At 37.1% G+C, this 18,416-nt stretch overlaps 1 long non-coding RNA gene across 1 annotated transcript; it reads right to left on the bottom strand.

Annotated features, from left to right (window-relative positions):
* Nucleotides 1-378: 378 nt before the first annotated feature.
* On the bottom strand, nt 379-2,577 carry LOC121630671. The gene is made up of 3 exons (XR_006008572.1): nt 2,567-2,577; nt 1,076-1,079; nt 379-448 (listed from the first exon to the last, which is right to left on the bottom strand). It is a non-coding gene; the product is annotated as an uncharacterized LOC121630671 (long non-coding RNA).
* Between the last annotated feature and the right edge of the window lie 15,839 nt (nt 2,578-18,416).

Genomic DNA, 18,416 nt, shown 5'->3' with positions numbered 1-18,416 from the left:
TGTACTTTACAATTCACTAAAAAACATTAAACCTTTATATTTAGTGTCTGTCTGCATCTCTAATTCCTAACAAATTGGGCGCATGGACTTCAAATACAAATAAAAGTAAGACCACAAATGGATGTTTTCTTTTTCAAAAACAGATGAGACTATAATTGTAAAACAAAAATTTGACCTTAAATGAATTATTCTACTTTTTCTTGTCATCCTCTTGGTGAGCAGCCTGTATTAAATTTGTGTTCACATATCTATAATTTAATTTGCTTAGAATGAAAGTGTATTGTTTAGAACACATGAAGGAAGCAAATTTTCTCTATTCATCGTCTCTTGCTGCTATAAAAGAAAAGTGTTTCTAGTGTGTTTGTGTTGGTGTGTAACTGAGAGAGAGGAATGCTGATGAGATATGAAACATTTCCAGTGGTCAATATGCTGCCAGTTGAATAGAGTTCTTGTAAATCCAGAGAGTCATTGCCTCGCCAGCCATGAACCTCACCACACGTCTCTGGTAACAATAGTTGAATTATAAAAATTTGAAACAGTAATGGGTCACTTAAAAAAAACAAAACAAAAAAAAAAAAAAACAGTAAAGCAGGAAGTTAAAGAGTTAAAATACATTTTCTATGAAAAAAAAACTATACCTAAATTAGCAAATATTTTAGATCTTTTAAATACTTCACGGTCATATTCTGCAACTTTAAGGATGTGGAGGTTGTTCTAAAAATACATGTTTTCTAACAAACAGGGATAAAATGATGAGACAACTGAGGACCAGCAGACCTTTCCCACACTATAATTTCAATTCTGTAAAACATTATGTTACTTGGCAAAAACATGTCGGCATTCTCCCCGGAGATGTGGACCATATTTCTAATCAGAATAACATATTGACTGTGTAAGTGACAAGTCCAGGAATGCATAAGCCACAGACCCACGAGCAATGCTGAGATGATAAATACATGGAATAGCTTTGAAACCACGAGCATCTTGTAGGGTCCACTTCTGTGAATTTATCCATGTTGTCTAAAGCTTGAGGAACTTAACTGAAGCCACTTAAATGTGTTGGGCAACCACAAACTGACCTGAAATGCGATATAATTATCGTTTACGCTGTTAGTAAGAAGAATTTCTGGCAGTGCTTGGGTTTCACAGAGCTAAAGAAAGCTATAATTGTCTCCAAACAACCAAAAAAATATCACCTAAATAACATTTCTGCATAAATGATAGGTGGTGTATATTTAAAAGAAAGAATATCGGTGGTTGGTCAAAGCATGCCATGTCCCAGCAGTGGAGAGTTGGAATCTGGCCATAAAGATTTATTATGAGCTTTCAATGATGACTTAAATGATGAGACTTTGGGTGTTTACTTGTTTGATATGTAAGAGCCCAGTTGCTTGAAGAAAATGTTCTCATTTCATGTTTCTGCAAACCATAGATATGTATGACATATTCCTGATTTAATACAGCCTGTTCTCACTTTCACCTCACCACATTCTCACACTTTGTCAGGAATGGGCAGGGGTAAAGTTTGTATTTAAACCCAGAGCAAGATTTTATTACCTAAACATAACCAAACCATTTTGATACCCATACCATACATATACCACTACAACTACTAATTCCTATAGTATTTATTTAATTTATTGTTGGTATTCAATCTTCCAGTGAATGAAGATGGAACAAATAAACCAAAGATGCTGATGTCATGTAAGAAAGATGCAAGACAATTGAGCATTTTCATAGTTTAGATGAGAGTTCATGCACTAGATACCATCATTTGGCCTTGAGAACAGGAAAACAGCTTGAGCTTCACATGGAATATGTAACAGCCTATACCTAGCTCTAGTAAACAGAGAGCAGTGGGCTGCCACATGTCAGCATTTGATATATTTATATTTTATACATGACAAATGTGGTATCACATGAAATCCAGCCATATATAACCTAATAGAAAAACATTTACAACATTGCACAACTAAATAGGAAATGGACACCCACTGATTTACATTAAACTACACTGAAACCATAAGATACTGAAGATGTATATATATATATATATATATATATATATATATAAAACCTGCTGAGGCAGCTGCCCCCATGACCCGACTACAGAAAATGGATTGATGGTGGGAGGAGACAGGTAGAAACTCAGGGTTTCTTTATGGTGAACCTGCTAGTGAGTAGGTTTACTTCATTGAGTCAGTTACCATGGTAACGAACTCTGGCTATCACTTACCTCATTGTCTGGAGAAGAATACCCAAAGATTCCCCCAGCTCAGAGTTGACATACTCAGGGTATAACCTGCTTTCTGATAGGTGATAGGTCCAACAAAATATTGATTTTAATGTATATATAACTCACTACGGGCAAATCTAGCGCTCAGTGTACACTCACGAAAGTCTCGACAGTCATGCACAGACCCAGGCCACTTTGCTTCTATATATACACTTTGCTATAGACAAATACATGCAATTCTGTGGAATTCTTCTTTGATGTATCTTGTGGGTCTGTGACTTGGGAACACCACAAAAGTGTAGAGCAAATGTTTCAGTGCAAGAGTGACACTTCTTACAACCCGAAAGACTGTTGCCTTTGAAATATGCTCCACGTCACAGATGTTATAAAGAAAACTCCTAGTGGCAAAAAAAACCGAAGCGCAACACAAAGAACTTGCTCTGAACTGAGAGCATGTCCACGATGTCATATGAACAATATGAGGGCTGAGAATATTGTTCAGATACAAGATCATAGATAACATAGATATCTGCCGAGTAATTGGGCTTCAATGTCAACTGACTGTTCAAGAAAAGGACAAGCCTTGTCTGACACTTCCTTCAGTCTGCAGCTAAAGAGGAGAAACTCAGGGTTAGTTGAAGAAAACCTGCCAGTAAGCAGATTAGTTTCATGGAGTCTGTTGCCGCAGGAACTCAGTTACACTTGTTTTGTGAAACTGAAAATCCAGAATTTCCCTTAACTCTGAGCCAGCTAACTCAGAGTTTTTAATAAACCTGCTTTCTGAAAGGGGCCCAGGTCAGACAGGCAGAGAAAAAGGTCTAGGTTATCCCGAAGCTTCTTAGCAATAAGGAGAGACTGGAAACTGTAGAAGAGAGGACAGATGCATTACAAGGCTTGGTCAAATAGAAACAAGAATAAGCAAACTTAGCCTAAATGCGTTACCACAGTTGGCTACAGAACAATCTGACGCTGTGTAGGAGGAAGTCCCGTCGTTAAGTAGCAGCTGCTAGAGATAATGGTGATGAGAATCAGCTGTGCAGGTGGTCATGCCACCAAATAGTTTCCACAAATGTCAAAGTGATTAAGTATGGCAAAGGTGGTCTAAAAGCCACTAATGTTGAGATAGATGAGCTCTCTCAGAAGTAAAATATTAGGTGAACACATCTCCTAACCAAAGGTCACTGAATAATAAAGACTGAGTATCAAATTCAGACTTTGTAACTGAACCAATGAAACTCTGCACCAATGTTTCCTCTGCCAGCTCTTTTATCTTTCCCTTTCTCTTTCAGTTTTTCTGTCCAGCTATTTGTATCAAAACCACCAGTAAGGATTTTAGACAAGTGGCTCCAGTACATCCTCTCTGCCTGAAGACAGAAAGGGAATCAAAGTCTAAAAATAGGCAGGACCATTTTGGGATGCTTTTGATGAGCCAGCAAAAGGAAACAACTAACCCTCATAACTAATGTCCAGAGTGAGGAGGAAGATTGTTTTGGACCATCATCAGAGCAGATCCCTCCAACCCCAGCTGCTGCAAGTTGGAACAGAACGAAGGATATAGAGAGAAAGAAACGGTATTATGCCATATGTTCTCCATATGCTTCACACAGAGGCAGGACTCTGGATTTCCGCTGTGATGCTTCAACTAGCCACATCTTTCCTCCTCATTCTTCCACTATCACCCCCCCCCCCCCCCCCCCCCCCCTCTCTCTCTCTCTCTCTTCACAAATCGAAACCTCACACACTGAAAGAAAGTGCAGCCAAGATGCATGTGTGTGTTTGATAAGAGGGGGAAGTTAGACCTTTCAAAGTTATCTTCATGCTGATTTCATAACTCAAAATTCAATTTGCACAAATAAATTATTTTAAGACTCACAAACTATATGACAGCTATATTCTGCGGTTGCACTTAGTCATTATTTTTGTAGTTTCCTCTTAAAGTTCCAGCTAATATCTGTGTAGCTGATATTTCAGTTGTTTATTGCAAACAAGCATAGACTACAAGCTCAAGGGAGTAAACCACGAGACTTTAAGTGCTCTCATCAGACAAAGCTCCCTCTTTAAGTTATTGTGCCCCCCTCCTTCATGACTCCATATTGGTAATCAGGGGGATTAGAACTCTCCATTTGACCAGCATGCTCCCCCCAACATCAGCTACAGGATTAAAGCTGCTTTCAGGTAATATATTAGCAATGATGTAAACCAAAGCAGAACAAGAACTGACAGAGGCACTGATGAGTCTGGTTAAAAATAAAACACGTCAAGGTAAAACAACAAACTTCTTAAACCTTAACTTTTTATTTGAAAGAAGAAACCTTTAATATATTTTAAAAAAGAATATATTAGAAAAGAATGAACCTTTTTGAGCTATAGGAGTTGTTATACTCATTAGTTTGGGAAATAAAGGTTAGTTTACAAGCTGGATCCCAGAAAACAGAGAAATAAGTGGAGCATTAATTACAGAATGTTACCTTAAACAGGTAATCTGTGGCAAGACACAAAACACAAGAGGAGGATGGAGAAGCAGAATCTTCCAGGTTGGTAATGCAGATCTCTGAAAGAAAAGATAATGGTTAATATGATGGTAGGTTTTCCAAAAGACATTATTGTCCAAAGATGAGTATTGACTGATAAGCAGCAAGACAGGGCTTTGAAATGACTTCCCCATGGCAGTAGCAGTGACTCTGGTGAGGATGAGTGTGTAGAAAGGCTAATTCTCTGGCAGGTGTTGATGCGACTAAATCCAGATGGCGGAAACTGTGATTGCTGTACTATAAGCTCCAGGAAGCTCTCTCTTACATAGGTGAACTAACTAAGAAAACCGTAGACAAAGAGAGTAGGGATATATGATCATTTCAGACTCTCCAGGCCTCAGCACCAGTAGACTCTAAGTCCTTCTGCTATATCTTAGACAAATGTTGCAGGTGTTTGACAAAAGGCCCATGCAGAGAGAGAGAAGTCGTGTAGAGAAACTGCTCTTCAACAACCAGATCAGGATTGAAGTGCTGTGTCAGGACATGAAGAGAGCTATGCATTAACGAATTCCCACAAGATATCCATAAGCCAAGCCAAGATTGTAAAGAAGAGAGAGTCAGAATTCCTCCACATTCATGTGAGACATCCAGAAACATGAAGACATCTTTTTGAAGTTTTAACATTTTTGGTCCAGTTTTTGTTGAATAATGACCAACATTTAAATGTTAGATGTTGTTTATCTGATGTCCTTTGCTAATTCTGAGACCCAGTAAGAACCAGATGTTTTTATTTTTATTACTAAAGGAGGTGAATTTATTGTTTTACATGACTATTGGTATTATAAAGTCATTAGGAAAACAGATGGGAAATGTAGAGACCAACACTGTGAGCTCTCAGACAGTTTGGGATTTTTCATTTGACTCTATTTTAAATATTTTAAACTGAAGTTGTCTTATTTATTTTTAAATAGACCACAAAATGCATAATTACGAACAACTCATCTTTTTAAAAGTCTGTTTATCATCATGCTGGACAAATCCTGTTGCTTCACACCTGATTAAATATAATGCTAGGAGCATTTTTTCAGTATGATTCTTTACTTATTTTCAGCTAAAGCCCATTGATTTTATTTTCAAAATTGCATGCATAGGTTTTATGTGCTCACTCATCACAGCATCGGGTTTTATAAAAGGGCAAATTAAGGGTGGTTTGTTAAAATGGCTTCCTGTAAAAGTATAATAAGCTTGAGTTCCTGGTGCTCCTGGTCAGAAATGTGGCAAGGTGGCCAGTGGCTTTCCACAAATTCTTGTGACAAGTTATAAGCCAGTCTTTGTGTTTATGCCCAACAAACCAGAAACATCTAGGAAAAATCTGCTGGTATTGACAGAGTCACAAAAAGGGAGAAATAATAAGTAGACAATGAAACAACTCAGATGGACAGCATTGTTTTAAAATACAACCTGGTAAAGTAAAAGTTGTGAAATAGGCATAAAATTAGCAAAAGTGATTCATTCAATTTGTAGTAAAGAAAGTATTGCATTTGGAGGTTTCATCTGTGCTTGTAGCAGGATGTCATGAACAAATAGTGGAATTTGTGTTTTCACTTGCAGCCCATCCAGAACATGTAAAGACAGTTTCAGGGCTACAGTGCACGAATGATACTGGTTCAAATATCCAACAAAACAGCAAAGTCTGAAATGAATCACTGTATGAAGAATTGTATCATACAGAAGACAAAAACACGTCTCTTTCCTGTCTATTCAAACTGTTTAATACTACGTTTATCAAATCAATCAAATCAAATCAAACTTTATTTATATAGCACCTTTCATACATACAAATAGCAACTCAAGGTGCTTTACAGATAGTAAAATCCCCCAGAACCCCAACCCAATAGCAGCATATTCCTCATATATTTCTCAAAGCTAAAAATGTAGAGCTTTAATTCAGAAATGATTGTATCTAAATTAACCTTTTTATCTACACTTTAGTCTTGATTTTAATTTTGTCTGCTCCTCCATGTGTTGGTTGTTCTAATTGTAGAGTGATTGTGTTCATGAGCTGTATGTACAGTTATAAATGTGATTATTTAAAAGGAACTCAGGCTATTAGCATGTGAAAATTCCTAATTACTTTAAAAATCTCATGTACTTACTATGTTTCAGACTTATGGAGGTCGCTATTATTTTACTTGTGCATTCTGGGAGAGTATGTATGAGGGATGCTCTCTAGACTAGAAAACATGGAGACGAAGGCAAATGCGACTTGTTTGTGGCAGAAGTTTCTTGTTAAACTGTGGATACAAAGAAACAAACTTCACTGAGCTGCTCTTGGTTTTAGTTTCCAGTGAAAAAGGAAACAAACAAAAACAAAAAAAAAAAAAAAAAAAAAACAGCAGTATGAGTCTTTGCTGTTTTCTGAGCAATAAGAAGAGGAAAGCTGATTGGATTATGTCTGCGGACCCATGTTTATGTTCCCCACACTTTTCTCCTCCCTTGAGCTAATTCATTGACTGCAGCTGCTAACAGAGCTAACAGGGCTGGCAGTTAAAAACAAAAATCTGAAACCAACAACAAAACAACGACAACAAGACATCGGACCGCAGTTCAGGCTGGCAGTGGCAAACACAGAGACACTTGACGTCATGCTGGGGTGTAAACGAGCCCCAGCAGAGTCCCTAATATAAAAAGGATGAAGTGTGGTTTTTCAGCCCTGGGACGCTGCAGGGAAACAACAGCTCCAGGAATGTACATAAAAAATGTCACAGTGCCATCACATTATGCTGGAAGCTGGAAACACATATTTTTAAGGCCAGAAAGTTACAAAGCGCTGCTTCACTTTAGAGCTCTGATGTCTTCAAACCATCTGGAGATTCAGTATTTCTGGCTCAAAACCCAGGCTGCTGCGATGGACTGGCAACCTGTCCAGGTGTTCTGGCCTCTCGCCTGCAAAATGCTGGGATACACTTCAACTATCAAAAATGAATGAATGAATGAATGAAATGAAACTCAGGCTGGCTTCAGATTAGAGTTGCTTTCACACTTTAAGACTCACATCTTTGCATTGACTTTTAAACACAGTTGACCTTGATTTTATTTTAACCTCTTAGTCTTTATTTTGTTTTTATTAGACAGTCATTTCTAATCATTATTTAGTTGTGCAGCAGTATGGGGATCAGGGGCTTTTGTAAATGTTGTAAATAAATTTTTCCCTGACCTTTGAATCATGCATCTAAATGAATTTGGGGATGTTTGAGAATATCAGTTTTTTCTCTTTCTGAATTGCTTTCCATTAACACAATAACATCTTACAACTCCTGTTTGGATTTAGGTATTTACATATGTTCTGCATTATAAGCCTGACCATAATTATTCCAGGGGAATATGACACAATAATCTGTGAGTTTCGAATGCAAGCAAACAAGACTTACATGTTGAATTATAGAGACTCCAGACTTATTTTCATGACAGCAGGGTATTCTAAAGCTAATTCTTTACAGCTGCTGCAGTGTAGGTGGTGATAAATAAAACAATTGGGCATGAAATTGATCTAAGTTCATTGAAACGTCAAAATCAATGAGACAAAAATAAATAAAACGTCACTGAGGAATGCAGGGATTTTCAGAAAATGTTTATCTGTTGTGTGAAACACAACTTTCCACCAGGATGATGATGTGAAGCTAGAGCTAAATCAATGAAGAGTTTATTTCCTCATTTTCATTCACAGTTGGTGCAAAGGCAGTGAGCATCTTCCTCTGTTTCATTCTATATTTTGTGATAGTGCACAAGCACTAAAACTGTGGGTGAAAAAAACATGAAATAGCTTAAAACTTTGCTCTTTGATCTTTTCCTGGAACAGAGTGGCACATGATACCCCTGAACTACTACAGGTATTTTAAGTACAACTCAGTGTAATACTGTGTTACACAAGCTAAGGAGAGAGGCTGAATCAAAACAAATAAATTAGACTTGTCTGGGATAATCATCTAGGTTTTTATCCCACTGAGGCACCGTTTACTGTCTGCCACGTTTCTCTCTAATTTTGAACTAAAAGCTGTAACATCTAACTGGACGACTTTTACAGTCATCCTTAAGACTGAACAAACCTTCAACACATGTTATTAGCTTTTCAGGAAAGCAAAGGGATCTTTTTTTTATCCAATTTGGTATAAAATAAAAAGAAGATAAAAGTTATAAAGAAGGGGTGCTTTCTAGATTAATTAAACAAGACAAAAACAAAGTCCAAATGCAGGACTAAGAGGTATAAACTAGGATTTATTCAATGAAACCAAAGGTGATGCAAATCTAAAAACAGACTTGAGGAAAACTGGGGCAAAACAAATAACATACCAGGACAGGATGGTCAACAAATGGTTATAAACAAACCAACTAGTATTCATACAAGGGAGTTAATTACCAATGAGGTGCAAGTATGGTAATCAGGGCCAGTGATGGGAGTAAATAAATGGTGTTACTTTTGTCAGTAACGGGAAATCTAACAAATTTCTCTGTCCATCGTTACAACGCTGTTACTGTTACTGAGGATAAAACATTACTGACAGCGTGTTACTTTTGTAAGATATAATTCATTTTTGTTTTCGGTGAGCATAAGTTTCGCATTTGTTGGGACTATATTGTGCGGCTGCTACAGTGAAGAGGAGGCGGAGTAATACAGGTGAAACTTTGGGAATACACTCAATGTTTGAGAAGAAGAGTTTTCGTGTTGCTTTGAGACCTGATGCTAACTAAAAATTAAGCAGCGTCATATGTTCGCCTCAGAAGTTGTCCCCAAATTAATTTTACGACTCGAATTTTGTTAACAGTTAACTCTGATAGTGTTAGACTATCGTCCTGCACACTGATGCTGTCTTCATCTGACTGGGGGCTCAGGGGGAGAAACAACCACATTATCTAACTGATGATGATTGACTGATGAAGAGTAAAACATCATGACAGACTTTGGTAAGTCAGCGTACGCAGCCCCACACACAAACGACCAAGAGACGCAGCAACGGTGAGTCTAGAGAAAACAGAAAAAGAGTTTAAATCTGGAACCACAGACATCAGTTTTCCCTCAGATTAGAGACAAATCCAAGGCTGACATGGTTTACAATCAAATCTAACATCTGGAAATCATTGTGATTTTAATAGAAAGAAGAAACATAATTTAAAAATCCATAAAGAAAGAAGACGACAAGAACATGAATGCTGTCACTACATCTGGTTTTACTGTAACTATTTTTATTTTTTTATGTATATTTTTATTTTGATGCAGATATTCATGATGCAGTTTTTCCATAACTGAGAAGAAAAGGAGAAGAAGGAGCAGCTGAAGAAAGCACTTATGTTCTCTCAAAAAAACTAAAACTTCCTTTTGAAAATCTAAAATTTGTAAATTTGTTTTTATTGGGTCCATTTAAGGTCTAAACTTTAGTAAGAAGGAAAAAACACTGTAACTGAATGAAGTTAGAAACATGTATTCAGACATAGCAAAGGTCTGTTTATGGGCCTGGGTGGAATTTAAGGCCGTTACAGAGCCGTCCATCCATGACTCCAGTCTGTCCCACTCAATTAGAGCATTTCTTCTTTTTATGTGAGTCAGCGTCTCTCATTCTACTTGCTCTACATTCACCACATTGCTTCTAATTTGCAGCTTTCATCTCCAACAGCATGCTGCTGCAACAGCAAAAACTCTTTTCTTGCTCACATTTTCTTGATTTTTTCAGATGTTTTGAATCTGCAGATTTGTTCTGATCTCTGAACTTTCCAGATCATGCCTGCTCAGATTGTCCCAACTGTAGTTAATATCATTTTCCTGTGACGCAAACCTTTATTTCAACTCAGCTGCCTCATAAGAACAGCAGTGAACCTTTTTCCATGTTCCTGTTAATTAATTTCCAAATACACTTTATTTTTCTATTAGAAAAATAATTCAGGACTGAGATGTGAAACAGCAGACTCTACAGTCCTGGTTGTTTCAGTACAAATGAAGCTCAGTCTACAGCATATCACAGTACAGTACACATTGTTTTTTGTTACGCCAATAACATTTAAAACGCTCAACATTGAAGATAAATATAGAGAAGAGCTAATCCCAATTTTCAGAGCAGAGCAACTCTGTTACAAAAGAACCTGTAAAATATAATGCACATGTCCAACAAATCACAGATTCTCCTTTTTAAATCACAGAAAATAAATACTTGAGTGTCACGGCTCGTAAGAAAACACGAGGCAGATATGGTAAAAATGGTAAATGGTCTGTACTTATTTATCGCTTTTATCCAAAGCGCTGTACATATACGTCACATTCACCCATTCACACACACATTCACACACTGATGGCGGAAGCTGCCATGCAAGGCACTCAACCACGACCCATCAGGAGCAAGTAGGGGATCGATGTCTTGCTCAGGGACACCTCAACATGAGCTCTCCGGGCTGGGATCGAATCGGCAGCCCTTGGGCTACAGGACGACCACTCTATCCACTGAGCCATGCTGCCCCTATAGTTGTATCATACATCATGTGTAAGAGAGAGGTGAGCGTATCATTTTAACTTGAATCAACTTAAGTGTGACGTTAGGTTATAAGTATGAGGATGTGTAACTGGAAGTGCTCTTAAATTCAGTATTTTTTCATCTCCATCCAAACCAGCAATGGCCTGATCATGAGTGATGTGAGTATATACTGGACATGGTGTCTGGAAAATAGATACGACAGTGACCTTTACTGTATGTAATTATGTTTAGTATAACAATGATTTGAGGAGAAAAGTCTGCTAACTGTAGCTTGTTTACCTGCAGATATTAGCACAGGGCAGGAGTGTAACAACATATTTATCTTTTGTGATTTGATATAAATGGAAGTGATTTTATTAGCATGTAATATCTAATATTGATCACTGAATTAAAATCAAATTGAAATCATAAAACATTGGCGATAAAAATGAAAGAAAGAAATGCCAGCTTTTTGTATTCCCTGGCACACTGGTGAGGCTATAAATGAACTCATTGACAAACAGAAACAATATTCATGGTGATTAATTTATCATGCTCTTCACTCATATCAAGACATCCTGGATCAGCTTCATCCCTCATTACTCACCAGTCACCCTGGAAAGTTTTCCTCTTTAGGGTGACATTTTTATACCTATTTTTCCATTTATATTAAGTCTTCTTTTTATCTTCCTCACCACTGAGTAGGAAAGTATTTTTTCCAGGATGAAATGGATATATTAGATGAACATTTTATGCAGTTTGGTTTGATTGAGATACAGCTCATTTCCTTGCACTTTTAATCATAACTCCTAGTTTCTTCTCCAATGAAATAGTACAATCAGGGATGGTGCTGAGACTTTAAGGTTTTTCTAACACTTACCAAGTAAAACACGAGACAGAGCAGGCTCTGCTTCTTGAGGAAACAGAAAAAATGCTGCATATCTTCAAAAAGGCTGAAGTGAAGCGTGCAATTTGCTAGACAGGCATCTGTTGGGGCAGCAGCATCAGAGCTAGTGACTCAAAGAAACTGGAAGACGAGCTGATAAAGAAGGCTGGCTCTGTGCTGGGGAATGCTCCGGAGCCGACTGTTCACAGACAAATGCTGCACAAGTTCCCAATGACCAAAACAAGTACAGTTGGAGAAATGTTAGTTTAAATTTGAATTTCATAAAAACATTGCAAGTGTAAAATGGGATCAAAAGGGTGGGAGTTCAATTTCTTTTGATAATCTAATTTTCTTTATTTCTTCATGGAAAAAACTCTTTGAATGAGCTGATACTCAGTACTCAAAAAGCTCAATTAGGATCTGATTATGTTGGTGTATTTTTCAGCCCAGTATGTTGTTGTTATTATTGTATCTTTAGCCTACTTTATTATCAGATCATAAATGTTTTCTGAAAACAAATATACCAACCATGGATAATGTAAGCACTTTTATATGGTAGATAAAGACAAAAATAAAAGTATTTGATAGCCAAAATAAACTCATAACCCTAAGGTTTGTTTTATTTGTTTACTTTATTATAATAATGAGTCATTTAATAAACACGCAGAGATAAAATGTCTCTTGTTCTGAGTGAAATTGCACAAGTTCCTAATAAATAGCGTTGTAAACCCGATTAAACAAAAAACTAACTTCAGTCAGAGGCTCCTTCAGCTTTCATGTAATAAGGAGCGGCACATGTTCTGACAAACATAATGAGTCTTTATAACAACGTTTTTATTTTAAATATTGTTCTTCTCCTCATTTGTTGTATTTATTTGTTTATTTTATCTAAAAAATAAATAATTTATTATTCTGCAACAATAAAGTGTCCCTTTGAGGATTAATAAAGATGATTTTTTTCTGTTCTATTCAAAACAATATGCATATACAGTAAATTTCAGATACAAATGTATTGTATATCTGAGACCTTTGGCAGTCCAACGTGGATTTCCTAACAAGCAGACCACAACTTAACTGAGATCCATGACACAACTTCCCCAAGTCATGAACATCAGCCTAATATTTCTGAATATGACAAGTAATGAGAACTTGGTGTGCAGTTTGGGAAATGTTCTGGAAAAGTTTGGTATAAGTGTGAGAGTGATGATAATGTTGATTTTGAGAATATTTCCACAAAGCAGAAAGTTTTCCCCTTTTACACATTTTCTACTAAGTACAGCTTCAGGAAGCTCATTGTGAGGTTTAAACTCTGAATGATACAGACAGCCATTGCCAGTAAGTTCTGGGTATCTAATTCCTTGGCCCAAATAAGCTTGGGATTGATGAGACTTTAGCTCATGCCAGTGGAGCAGTGAAATAAGCGGAGACTTTTCTTGGCCAACCTGCATCCACACTTGGGTGAGAATCTATTCCTAGTAGCTTCATGTGTTTATATACTTTAACTTGTTTTGTATCAACACGCCTGGTGGCAGATCAGGACATTTTAGGTAAATTCAAGTAAAACACACCCTAACAAAAACTGGTCAAAATGTTGGTATCTGACAAGAAAACTTTCACTTTATAACATTTGTAACTGAATCTTGCATTGACAAAGCACAGACATGAACTTGCATGATTGCAGCGAACTTTTATAGCCTCAATTTTTTAACCAAGCAGGTCAGTGATTGAGGACTTTGTTGCTAAAAGCTGGAGAGACACAAACACATTAATCCCTGAGCAGCCGAGCAGAAAAATGCTTAAATGTAAAATGATTAATCTGCAGCCATTGGTGGCACATATCAGCATGTCTTTGTGTGTCTGAGCAGAGTGAAAAGTTCACTCAGTGTGTGACTGTGAGTCAGACCTGGGCCACGAGCGTTTGCAAATACTTCTTTTATAGTAAATTGATTTAACCTACTTTAAAGCCAGATGGGTGGGTTTTACTGCATATGACAACACCATGAGCACCAGAAAGTTATTCAGCAACCACAAGAGAGTGTCTGAAACTTTATTAAGCACCATTTGCAATGACTAAAAACTTATCCAAATAAATCTGATGCTACAAACCCCACCCATCTGGCACTGTCAGGAGATTAAAACAAACTCCTTAAGTAAGAATTATTTGCAAACACCATTAAAGATTTGTAGTGTAAAGGCTTGCCTGTGTGTGATTGTGTGTGTGTTTAGTAGGCGATGTGACTTTGTGAGGAGCAGCAGTATGGTTTTAATTAGGGCGGCTGCAGCAGCGTTGCGGGTTGAGACGCGGTGCCAGGACGTCCCGGGAGAAACAGCACTGACGCCTTTGAGGCCTGCCAAGCGCAGCCACAGCCTATTCCAAAATGCCTCTGTCACCGTCACCGTTGGGAACGGCGGGGCCACAGAACATCTGAGAAAACAATCATTTTCACCCCATCGTCGCTACGGATACACTCCCATTTCTCTGCCCGGGGAGACTGGTGAAGGCAAACAGGAGGGGTCGCCTTCTGTTTGGTAGACGTTTGTGTTCTTCTCTCAGATGTGCCGCAGAATGATGCATCACATTTAACATCCTACATGCTGATGCATCGCATCCCTGAAAGTGTGATGAAAACAGGGACAGAGATGTTGTTTTCATTCCTTAAAATCCTTTGTCAACCAAATGAAAACAATGGAGGGATTTACTGTAGCTACAATATTATTTAGGCAGCAACTGAAAAAAATAAGACCAAAAATGGCTTAAACAGAATAAAAGATAGAATGAAAGATAGAAAAAAAAGAAAAAAACACAAGAAATAACACAACAGTTAATCCTGTCCTGGCTTGCAGTCAGGTATCAATGTCTCTTAATGTAGACCAGGGCCGGCCCAAGCCTTTATGGGGGCCCTACACAGAATTTGATTTGGGGGACCCCTGTCCACCACTGCACCACTGGTACTCAATTATTATTGTTTCTTAATTATTTCATACACTATAAATGTAACTCACGCATTCATTTGTATTACTTGTAGTTGGCTTACATCATACCAGTATGGTTTTTAATCTTACTGGAGTAGCAAATTCAGAAAAATAGTTTAATAAAATCAAATGTAAGGTTAATTTTTCATAAATTTGGTTGGGCACCAAAATTATTTTTTATGCAAGTCATTTTTTTGCCATGTGGACCTATACACCTTTACTCAGAAATGTATTTCAAGTACTGGGTTACAGAACATAGTCCGGTCCTACGACTACATTACCCAGGATTCCTTTGTTCCCATGTCATCAGACTTCACCTGTCTCTTCTCATCAGCCTCACAAGTCACACCTGTTCTCCCCACTACTTAAGCCTCCAGTACACCTCAGTTCATTGTATTGTCTTGTAGCTACTTTAATCAGAGAAAGCTATATTAAAGCCTTTTCACATTTAGCCTGCGTTTGTGTCCGACTTTCAGCCGATCCAACCATTACAATGACCAAATTAATTTACCCCTAAAGCTTCCAAGTAATCCACTTATCAATATTATGCCAACAAAGAAGGTTTTGTTTTTGTTATTTTTATTTATTTATTTTTTTGTTTATTTGTTGTTGTTATTGTCAAAATGAAGCATCTTTTGAAACCTCATTTGAGCCAGCAGTAGCTTCCATATCATGTCTACAGGACAACAACCAATAACACACCATGCCTGTCATTATTCCTACATGTACAGACTGAACATGTTGCAAATAGTTACTCATGACTGAGGTATTTAATTGCCAATCAAACTTAAAAACAAAAAAAAAGCTTTTGTGGTGACCGGTACCTTGAGGCTGCCAGAGCAGCTATTCCTGCAACTATTTACTTTTAAGCTGTTGTCTCGAGATCACTAAGCTGGTTTTTGCATGATAAGTTAAAGATGAAGATGATGAAAGTAAGCTAAAAAATTTGTACTTTGTGTGTTATCACCTTATTGCTCATTGTCGCAAGTAGTAATAGCGGTTTTGCTATCCCGTTCATTTGAGCTTGAGCTTTAACGAAGAACGCCGTCTTTATCAGCTTTAAAAAATAATTCATTTGTTATCGAGAAAACTATTTAATTTTCTTTTTACATAACAACATAAACTGTTCTATTATGTTGAGAAAACAATCCTTGTTGTTTAAAGATAGCAAGAAAGTTAAGTTACTTTGAGCAACGGATGTTAAACATGTTTTTAAACATGGCTGCCTTCAACATCTGTAAAGAGGAATGAACAAACTTGCTTGGGCACATGTACCAAAACTGTACAGGCCAAAGCAAAGAGATTCAGAGGTAACTGATAAAAAGTAGTTGGTAATGAAAATTATACTGAAAAGTTTATTAGCTAATTAAATTATTTCTGGAAAGCTATACATATATCAACGATGGGAGTACATCTTTCTTAGAGCTGGACCTTCAGAGCATCTCCTTGTCTTGGACACATTTTTTCAACAAGTTACGAACACCCCAATTTATGCATTTATGGTGTTTCATCAGATTCTAATTAGCCTTTATACATCATTTACCATGCACTCAGCTGTCCATCATCCTAGATTGATGAAGAGATAATTGCATAATTTGGACATATTTTTGAAAAACATTCTCATCTTGCAAATCAACATGCATGTCAAATAATTTTCTGTGCAACTCTGTCGAAAACAACATAAAAAAATCCCTAAACATTAGCTGGGAAGCATTTCATGATGTGCAACACCCCACCAACTCTTTGAGTTTTTCTAAAAGCTGCTTTATTGGTGTTATGAGCACCATCAATTGTGTCTCCACACCAGTCAATAACCCTGACAGTTTTTGTGAAAAACATTTCTCAATATGGACTTAAAGTGGAGCCATTTGTGAAGCCCTGCAATTATGTGATGAGTAGAGGGGCCGAGAAAAATGTTGAAAGGGGGGTGGGGGGTCTGTGGGGTCTGTGGGTTGACTAATGAATTACCCGGGGATTTTCTCTCATCGTTGGGAAGGAAATATAAGTATGATGGTGTGAACGACATTCAAGCTTTCTCTTTTGGGGCCACAATTCCTCCTTCTCTAAAGGAACTAAAGCAGCTCTTGACTTTGATTACAGGTTTAAGCAAAGCTACAAAGGAAAACACTTTTAAGGATCTATAATAGATTATCTATGAGCATGTGTGTGTTTCTATGCAGTCGTTTACATAAAATAAGAGCATTAAAGGTGGTGCCAAGAAAGCATTAAAAAGTAAAAATTACAATATAATCATAAATTAAGTTGAAATGATTAAAAACGAGTTAAGATAAAAGTTGCCATGCACATTTTAGGTGCATAAGAAAGGAAAAGATTTTAACCTGGATTTAAAAATGTCTACATTTGGTGAAAGTTTAATCTCCATTCGTAGTTTGTTCCACTTGTTTGCAGCATAACAGCTAAACGCTGCTTCTCCATGTTTAGTCTGGACTCTGGTCTGGACTAGTTGACCAGAGTCTTTGGATCTATAAGCTCTGCTAGGTTTATATTCTCTGAATATCTCACAGATGTATTCTGGGCCTAAACCGTTCTGGGATTTGTAAACAATCAGAAGGGTTTTAAAATCTATTCTGCGACAGACTGGAAGCCAGTGTAAAAAAACAAATGGCTGTTGAAAGTGAGATCTGAGTCTATCAACACTCCAAGGTTACCAACGTGGTCGGTGATCTGTTATGTGTGTGGGTGCTGTAAAAGAAACTGTAAACTTACTTAAGACTGTAATATCAACAGACCTGACCAGATATTTTTAACTTTACACTGCATAATATATCAGTAGATGGGCTCCTTTTAAGAAAAAAAGATTTTTTTTTTTTTTTTTTTCTAACTTGTCCTGTCCAGCATCATAGCAAGCAAAATGATAATCTGGTTGCTGTATCGTGCTGAATAAATTTGCTCTGCCAAGGGGAGGCCTATGGGTAAGGCTCCTCTTGATAATGTGATTAATTTATTTATTTATTTACTTTGAATCACGGAATCTATGTAATCTTGGTGGACCTGACCGGAGGGGACAGAAAAAGATGGAAAATAGCAAGAAAAGAAGAAAGGAGACAAAAAGATCACAGACAGAAGGAAAACGACCCTACAATCCACACCATCACCAGACAACAAACTATTACACCTGTACATGAACACACCAGAAAATTTCCTATAACTTTTACAAAAGCAGAAACACACACACACACAAAAAAAAAAAAACCAACAAAAAAAAAAACAAAAAAAAAAAACAGGGCTGCCAGTCATTAAGAGTTTTTAAATAATAACCAAATCAAATCAAAAAGACATAACAGCAACCAGATACTAACTCACAGGAAAAATACAAAATTTTTTTTTTTTTT

The sequence above is a fragment of the Melanotaenia boesemani genome, chromosome 20, assembly GCF_017639745.1.
Source record: "Melanotaenia boesemani isolate fMelBoe1 chromosome 20, fMelBoe1.pri, whole genome shotgun sequence".
In the NCBI taxonomy this organism is placed as follows: Eukaryota; Metazoa; Chordata; class Actinopteri; order Atheriniformes; family Melanotaeniidae; genus Melanotaenia; species Melanotaenia boesemani.
The sequence above is the reverse complement of the archived record's forward strand: the minus strand, read 5'-3'. Positions and strand labels throughout refer to the sequence as shown.